At 35.8% G+C, this 9,171-nt stretch overlaps 1 protein-coding gene across 7 annotated transcripts in view; it reads left to right on the top strand.

The window, feature by feature from the left end:
- Pde1a (phosphodiesterase 1A) overlaps positions 1 to 9,171 on the top strand; it is a 349,265-nt gene that overhangs the window by 197,770 nt on the left and 142,324 nt on the right. The window lies entirely within an intron of this gene.

Raw genomic sequence — 9,171 nt, 5'->3', positions numbered from 1 at the left:
CACTAGTATGGCAATATGTAAATCAATGGATGTGTAATTGATGTGATTCTGCAATCTATATATGGGCTAAAAATGGGAGTTCATAACCCACTTGAAGCAAAGTGTGAAAGATGATATATCAAGAACTATGTAATGTTTTGAACAGCCAACAATAAAAATAAATAAATAAATAAATAAATAAATAAATAAATAAAAAGAAAGTGCTAGGAGCAGAACCAAGAGAGTGATGTGAGAGAGAAGCCAAGAAGCTAGCCAGCAAGGCCAAGCACAGCTTTTTATATTTTGAGGACTAAAACCACATCACTATGTTTGGCAATGAGGTAATCACTGACCTTTTGAGAGACCCTTTCTAGAACTGCAGCCATGGAAGTGGGATAGTAGTGGGTACAGAGGTGAGGAGGACAGGAGGTGGAGGAAGAAGAGAGTAACTGTCAAGTGGCCTGGCACAGAGTGAGGGCTGCAGTCAGGGTAAACAGAACTGTAAGAGGGCTCTCAACTAGGGACAGTTAAGTGCATTTAACATTTAAGGGTCAAAGAACAAGGAGATTGAGAATGGGGAGAAACAGAATAAGATAGAGGAGAAAGAAGTATGTTCCTAGCCCTTCTGAAAACATTTGCATTTTGATAAATTTGTCAGTGCTATTACCCAAAAAATAACTGATGACAATTTGAGATTCAATAAGCAACTAATGTTTTTTAAGCAGGCACTATATATCAGACTCGATTTTAAGTACCATGAAAGCAAAGCAGAAAAAAAAAAAACAGAGAAGAAAAAAAATAGAGAAAGAAAAGGAAATAGCAAAATTCCTCCTTTTATAGAAATTTCAGTGCAAGGTCTAGTAATTCTAAAAAAAAAAAAAAAGTGTTAATCAGGCAAATGAATGGAAAGACAAGATGCCCTGTGGGGATGAGTAGAATGAAGAAAAGTGACCTGGAGTGAGGGGGTGGGGGCCCTGAAGGAGTAGAATTGCTAATACACTTAGGAAGTACTAAGTCCTGTTTGATAAGGAACTTTTTCAACAGAAAGCTGAAGACATTGAGAGACTGGATAGAGGGTCAGAAAAATTTTCAGACAAAAGAACAGTAAATGCATTGGTCTTCAAGAATCCAGATCCAATAAAAAAAAAAAAAAAAGAATCGAGATTTCGGCAGATTGAAACTATGGCTAAGAGACCACTATGGCTGGAATGAGAGGGTGGGAAAAGGGACAGCGACAGCCCTAGAAATGGACTACATTTGAATTACTGTTTTAGTAAATATTGTTTTAGTTTTACTATGCATAGTTTTTTTGTTTTGTTTTGTTTTAGTGGTAAAGTTTATGACCATTTTAGACCATTTTGAGAATCTGATGAAAGCTGTGGATTCATTCCCCAGGATAAAAGCCCTTATTTACACAAAGAAAAGAAGTTGCTTACAATTTTAATAGTTCTTGAGACTTCAGAAGTCTTTCCTAGATCCCAGGGTACCAGTTGGTGCTACGGATTATGAGCCGCAACCCAACTCAGTTATTCAGTGTTACTGTGATTCTGAAGGATTCAGTGATCCTTATGCACTTCTCTCTGCCTCTCTTTCTTTGTTCCACATTCTTCTTTATTGTTTATGGCAAAATCCCAATGTGTTCTCTGCACATGTTTTCTCTATTTACTCTTCTCATACCCACTGGAATCAGACTTTGCCCCCACATTTGCACTAAGCAGCTATTATCAGTCTTCTGTAGCCTCATGCTGAGGTCATACCTCAGTCTGCATATGGGAACCTTTTGCAGCATTTAGGGGGTGACTACTACTCCTTTCTTGAAATAATTTCTTCACTTGGCTCTATCCTCCTCTCATTGGCTACTCCATTTCAATGAACTTTCCTGATTCTTCCTCATCTCTTTACTTTCAAAATTTGGAGTATTTAAAGAACAGACAAACAAACAAACTTCTGCTCCAGCCATACTGACCTCCAAATCTTGGATCAAATCCTAGCAACAATGTCCATGACCCTGAGGAAGTCATTGAGTATTCTGAGCTGCAGGAGGGTTAGTACCTACCTCAGAGTTTGTTGTAATAACCTCTGTGAAAGCAACTGGCACATAATAAACATTTAAATATTTACTGAACCTGTTGCCCAAGACTGAACCACTGATTTACTTTCTTTCTTTTTTACTTTTTCCTGAATGACTAATCTCAACTGACTTTGTCTTATGTTGAAGGCTGTCAACTGTACACCAGGTAGAGGATGGATAGGGCAAAGTACTCCTCATGACCAAGTACCAAGAGATGTCACAAAGGAGTATGGATGTGGGGTGAGCATCTTGCTCCAACAGGCCTCCATAAAATAGTGATTCTGGTTTTTATTTTTTTAATTTGGGGCAAAATGTAAACTTAAAATGAGAAGCAATGACAGTAACAAATTAGACTTCTAAAATAGAATATTCTTGGCCTTAGGTAGAAAGTATGAAATGGTTGGCATTGGATCGAAAGTCTAAATTTTTAAGATTACATGGGAGGTCTCTGATTTCCATCTGTTTTTAGTTTTCTCATATACAGGTAATTATGACAAGTAAGTTACTATATTTTGGAATCCCTTAAATTTCACCATGAAAATAATCTTATGCATTTCATTTTCATATTTAACATAATTAGAATTTTAAAATAAGCCTAAAGTTATATATATTGATTAACTTACATGTGTGATCCCAAAGCGGAAGCTTTAGTGGATTAATGTGATAGAGTCAAGATCCTGGTGTGGGAATTATGGTTGGAGAGATTCTACTCGCTGTTCCCTAACTTCTGAGTCATAGAAACTTTAATGTTAGTTCCTAAATTCAATAAAACTGAAATGATATTTTTGTCCTATCTTCCTTACAATAATATATTGAGGATCAAATGAAATAAAGCATATAAAATTAATGAGTATTTTTTTCCCATCAGCAGCCTAGGAAATAGTAAAAATTAATAGCACCACTGATGTTTATGGGTCTGTCTTCCGCTGTTCCACGGTGTCTTAAGAGCAATGTCTAACATAGCAGTTGTGCTCAGTCTCTGATTGATTCCCGAGCCCACATTTGAAAATCTATGCTATAAATGAAAAACCTGCTCCCTGCTCCAGAAACCTGTGCAATTATCACTGAACTGCTTGGTTGGTAGCTATGCCCAGGAGGGTGCTGCTGCACAAAGACAGTTGAATTGCTCTGTCAGGTTGGAGGACTCCTGGGGGAAGCCCCTGGCAGTTGGCACAGCTTCACACTAATGGCAGAAGTTGGCACTGCAGAGGCCCACTTAGAGCTCCTGAGATGCTACACTTGCAATCCTCCTTGTGGTCCACAAGGGATTCCTGCCCCTGTTCACTGCTGACAGTAGGACTCATCTTTCCAAAGACCCTGCAAGCAGTGTTCATGCTAGAGATGGGTTTTTCCAGTGCTGCTCTGACAGGTCCTTAAGTCTTTCAAAGAATTCTCTCATCCTTTCCCTGAGTGGAAAGAAATCTTTGTATCTAGCTGCTAGACATTAAGGCAGGGGATAGTGACGTTATAGTCCACCTGTACAACTTTTATTTTGGCCTGGCTCTATCCTTAATAATATTAGTATTAGTAATTAGTATTAGTAATAATAGTATCTTATCTTCTCTCATAGAAAAAAATGTTCATTATTTTAATTACTAAATTCTCTCTTAAAAGATGTCACTTTCCAACTTTTCTGAATGAATCCGTCTTTCTTACTGAGAGAAATAGCTAACCTCCCACTTGGGGAGGAAAAATGTGAATTTATTGGCTTTGTTTTTTGCTTCCATAAAATCTTAAGATATATTAACTAGCACTGAAAAAAAGTGAGTATTTGAAATTAGGCACAAATAAGAGAGAAATCATGTGTATTTGCTGCCTTTTAATATAAATTAAATCTCATATATCCTTGAAATGTGATCATTTTCCACTGCTTTAACTTGTTTATAAGTCTGAAGGCTTTTATATAGCCATATGTTTTAGATTTATTTGTTAAAACTCATAAGGTTAAATAACATTTATTGTATTCTATAATAATCAGAAAAGATAACTTCCCATGAGTCTTAAAAAATATAGACTATATCACATAACTGCATATTCCACTTGGGATATTGTGGGTGATTAAACTTCAGCAAAAACTCTTTTTGAAGAAGGTAAATGTAATTTAAAAGTCTACTGAAATATATAGTTATGATATTATTTCCATAGAACAAAGTTTCTGATTTTATTTCTAAGACTATAGCCCAGCAAATTAATGATTTCTGAGAAGGCATTTAGTGTATCTCTTTTTTATTTCTGTTGTAAAATAAAGAAAATCTATTGTTTCACTTGTGCACTAGTCTATTCCACAAATAATACACTGTACTTTGTAAAGTCTTCTGAGTATCTGAACTGAAAGGTCCATCAGGATAAAAAATTAGACCTGTTGGTGAATTGTATAATGTTGTATTTGGGTAACACATGCTCTTCCTGAGGAGAAATTAATTCAACTACTAATATTCAGGAACTGGAGAAGTCTGATATTGATTCCATGACTTCCTATGTGCCTAGCACCATACTAAGAAATTTGTATACAATTTTGAATTAAAAACTTGTAATTAGGATTCAGTTTTGTTTTCTTTAATTAAAAAAGAGAAGCCTGAGTTTTAAGAAGAAAAGCTAATTTTCCCAAGTAACAAAGCAGGAACTTAAAAGTACAATGTGACTTTGGAGCGTCATTCCAAAAATTAATGACAGCACTTTGGAGCTCCTATTCCAAAAATTAGTGACAGAAACCCAGACTTCTCTAAAGATAATTACCTTAAAGTTACAAAGCCAGGGTAAACATGATATTCTTCAATCCTTGAATGGTGAAGCTGGAAGAGAACTTAAAATAATATCTAGCTTAGTCAAGGTTTATAATCAGTTCTTAGCTGTGAAACTCTCTTTAAATAAAATCTTACCTGGAAGCTAGAAGAAATAAACTCTATAAGTTTGGAGAAATCTATTGAAGATAGAAGGGACAATGTTAGGCTTATAGGATTCCTAGTTTCAGGAGCTTTCTGAGGGCAAATCAAAGAATCCTTCCATAATCAATTCCTAGAGGAATAATTTGAAAATCCATTATTAAGTATAACATCTCATTTTATAATTTTTTAAAAAATAGATTTCCTATCAAGAGTTAAAATTTCTAAAAATCATTTTACTTTTTATTGAAATAATAGAGTCTTCTTTCTTTATGGTTTCTTTCTCTCTTCTTACATCCATATAGTAGGGTATTGGCCACATTTTTCTTTTTGTTTCATTAATTATTAAAACTCATTTTTTCAGTGCTGGGAATTGAACCAAGGGCTTCACACATGCTGGGCAAATGCTCTACCAATGAGCTACATCCCCAGCCCTGAAACCCATTATTAATACAGTGCCTAGCACTTATAAAGAACGAAGTACTGTGTATAAATTAATTAAAGCATAACATATAAGTTAGCTTTCTTAGAGAGATTATGTATATGTGTGCATGAAAGAGAGAGAGAATATTTGGGAAAAATAATTTTTATAGCTACATGTTGATTTGTAACTAAAATCTTCAGGCATGCTCTAACATATTGCCTTGGGGAGAGCTTGTGAACCATTAAATGTGGGACACCATGTCCCTTCACAGAGAAATAAGCAAGAAGTGGAGAAGTATGCCAATTGGAACCAGAGGAAAGCTCAGAAATCCTGGCTGTGATTTCATGAACTGGAATTCAGTCAGAGGGCACTAGAAAATGTTCTTTCTGGGAAATGCCATTACTTCTGTTTTTAATGATTATCTTAGTTTTATATCTCATTCAAAAGGCAGAACATCTACCTGCCATAAATAAATGATCATGCTCAAGTCATTAGCAGTCATTTGGCCTAAACACAATTTTTTTTTGCTTTTAATTAAAATTAGATTTATTTTCCTTAAGCACTTTATTAAAACCTCTTGCAAAAGATTAAATGTGGAAATATTAAGATAAATTGACAAATAACTTAATTAATGATTACAGATTGTATGCCTACTAGTGAAAGAGGGCAAAAATAGATTTGGAATAGTTAACATGTGGGATATTTTTGGAGCAGGGTATGCCTTGAAGATTAGATCTCCTAGAGATAAGAGTTATAGTCAGAAATAGCAAATTTGCTATTAAAAACTATGAAGATCTGCTGTCAAACAATATTTGACCTATAAAATGGGTCTTGAGTGAAATCACTGAGTATAGGTGATCCGAGAGCAACCAGCAGGTAAGTCTGCTGAGAAAAACACAGACCACAGGCAGTTTATATGGTATTCTCAATAAGAAAGAAAGTTGAAAGCAGAATACTGCCCAGAATCCTGTAGAGACTGAATAAATACTCAGGATTTTATTGTTTAACATTAGAAAACAATCCCACTAGATGATAAACAATGTGCATCATTTTTATATGCTTTTTCAGGCCAATTTTTGGAGGTGCACCTTTCTGTGCTCCCTGGTAAGTTACTGTGCTTGCCAGCAGGAGCTAAAGTCATTCTGGCAGCTTCTAAAGAACAGCTGTACAGATAAAGATGACTCAGCTAAGAGGAAAAAAAAAAGGAGGTTCCAATATACTTCTCATCCTGCTGTCCCTTTGAGAATAAATTTGTTTGTGAAAATTATCCTGAAGGTTGTCATGGGAGTAAATGAAGTTTATACAATGGTATCACCTGTTTAGTGCATATTGTACTAATTATTTAAGCAAAGTAAGAATATAGGAATAAATAAAGATAAAATTATTGTTAAATATGTATAGATTCAAGATATAAAATTAAGGGCTGGGCCATAGTGGAAATTTTAATTTTGCTGCTTAACTTCATTCCAGAAAAAGAAAAGAAAAAAAAAAAGGATTTTGGCTTAATGCATTTTAGAATTTTTTTTAAAAAAATCTCTTTTGATCACTAGACCATTCATCATCAATGTCATAGTTAATAATGCTTATTTAATAATACCAATAAAGATCTGACAGAATATATTTAGGTTATTTAAAGCTTAGGTATTATCAGTTTTTATTATAACTTCATATAATTCTGTTGCAATTTTGAGATCTAAGGAAACCGAAAAGAAACATTTTTGTCTTGATGTAATAAACATATCACATGATTTCACAAAACAAAAATCATCAAAGTAGGAAAATCAATATGTGATGAGAAAAAACCTTGCACTTTCAGGCCACAAAGGCATAAAGGGTAAAATAAGAGAGGGGGTCAATGGAATGAAAAGAAAATATCCATTTTCAAAGGCAACTCTCAACACACTAATGTAAACATAGGAAGAATGACTAAGAAAATAAGTAATGAGTAATTCATGCTGAGAATTCTAAGACATATTGAAATAATGTGGGCTGAGTAGAATCTTCTTAAAGGTGATTAAAAAAAATAGGGGAATATGGAAGATCTTGTATATTAAAGAATAGAGTCGAGGCTGCTCTGGAGAAACCCAAGGACCACTAATGTCCTCCGCAATTTTAGAAACCGCAGAGCATCATTAAGTTGTACAAAGATTGTTTTCTCCCTGAGTCTCTCAGGTAGTGAGGCCTGGAGGCAGCCTGAGTCTGTGGGTGAATTTCTTTCATTCCACGGTTGTCACATGGACACCAAGGTGAAGTGCTGCAGGCAGAGTGTGAATCCAGCCGTTACCATTGCAGCGTTTCATTCCAAGGCAGGTTACTAACAGAATTTCCTGCCAGGGCTTTCTGTGAAAACTGCTTCTTGATTATAAGGATTGATGGACATAACATCAGTCTTTTGAAACAGCAGACACAGAAAATGGCAAATGGCAGGGATCTTTTCTCCACATGAAACAGTATTAGGACAGACGTAGGCCAGAGAATAAAATGGTGGTTTTTCAGTAGGGGACAAGACGGGCGCCTTGGAGTATGAGGAGTTTAAATAACATCAGTGGGTATTGTAATTTTATATTTGGAAATAAAAACTATGATGTGATTTATAAGAAAACATTACAAAGTTTGGAACTCTTGGCTAGACAGAATACACAGATTATAGTGACCCATTCTGAAGGGATATGTTAGATCTGTTGGAACAGAGGAAGTGTGATTTTAATATTTGTGAAAGGCAGTAAAATGTATTAAGAATGTGAAAAACTGGTATGATTTTTTTAAAAAAATGAGTGTGATAGCCAAAAACTATGGATCCCCCTGGGTCTAGTGGTGCATACCTGTAATTGCAGCAGCTGGGGAGGCTGAGGCAGGAGGATCGTGAGTTCAAAGCCAGCTTCAGCAAAAGTGAGGTGCTGAGCAATTTAGGGAGACCCTGTCTCTAAATAAAATACAAAATAGGGCTGGTGATGAGGTTAATCATATTTTTACATTAAAATAGAACAAAATAAATATGATAGTATTTAAAGTGCCAGGCATATATACTTGCCAAATAGTAACTCATTTTCTCCCCCATTTCTGTCTCTCTCTCTCATTCTGCTCTTCTTATCTTTCTGTCTCCCCATCTCTGTTTTTTTTCCTACCTTGAATCATATAAACATACTCAAAATCAATTTAAAACTAAAAGAAACCCACCCCCAGTGTTCTTAGGGCCCCATCTATTTCCCACACTGGCCCTCTTAAAAGTAAGACTTCTCATCCGCATTCCCTCCACTTCCCATGGCCCACTCAAACCTCCGCCTTCTGCAACTGGCTTTGATTCCCATCTGTCCCACCAAATTCTTCTCATCAAGGTCCCCAGTCCCCTTGATTGTCACATTTAATCAGTTTTCCAAGATGTTCTTGCTGGACCTAATCTTCAGGAGTGCTGGTGTTCCAATGTGTCCTTGTTTGATGGTTTGTCCCTCAGCTTCCTTCTGCCCATTCCTTTTCAGATTCCCTCCTTACAAAGTTCATCTCCTCTTTGCCTGTAATGTCAGTATTGTCACTTTAATGGTTCCCTCTTTAGTTCCCCATCCTTGTCTCAATATAGAATCTCCTGGAGACATTTATTTACATCCACAGTTTTAACTACTCTTCATTAGTTTATGTGTGATTTGTGAACCTGCTTTGGAATCACTTATGAACAGTCAGCAGGAGTGCAGATGTGGGCTTGATCCCAGACCTCATCTATTCTATCTTCTGATGAATGCCAAGTCTCTGTCTCCATCTCAGGTCTCTTTCTTGAGTGACAGAACAAAGTGCCCTACTTTCTACTGGGCAATTTGCCTAGA

This window comes from Marmota marmota, unplaced genomic scaffold, assembly GCF_001458135.2.
Source record: "Marmota marmota marmota unplaced genomic scaffold, marMar, whole genome shotgun sequence".
Classification (NCBI taxonomy): Eukaryota; Metazoa; Chordata; class Mammalia; order Rodentia; family Sciuridae; genus Marmota; species Marmota marmota.
Note: the sequence above shows the minus strand (reverse complement) of the source record. Positions and strands in the feature narration are given on the sequence as shown.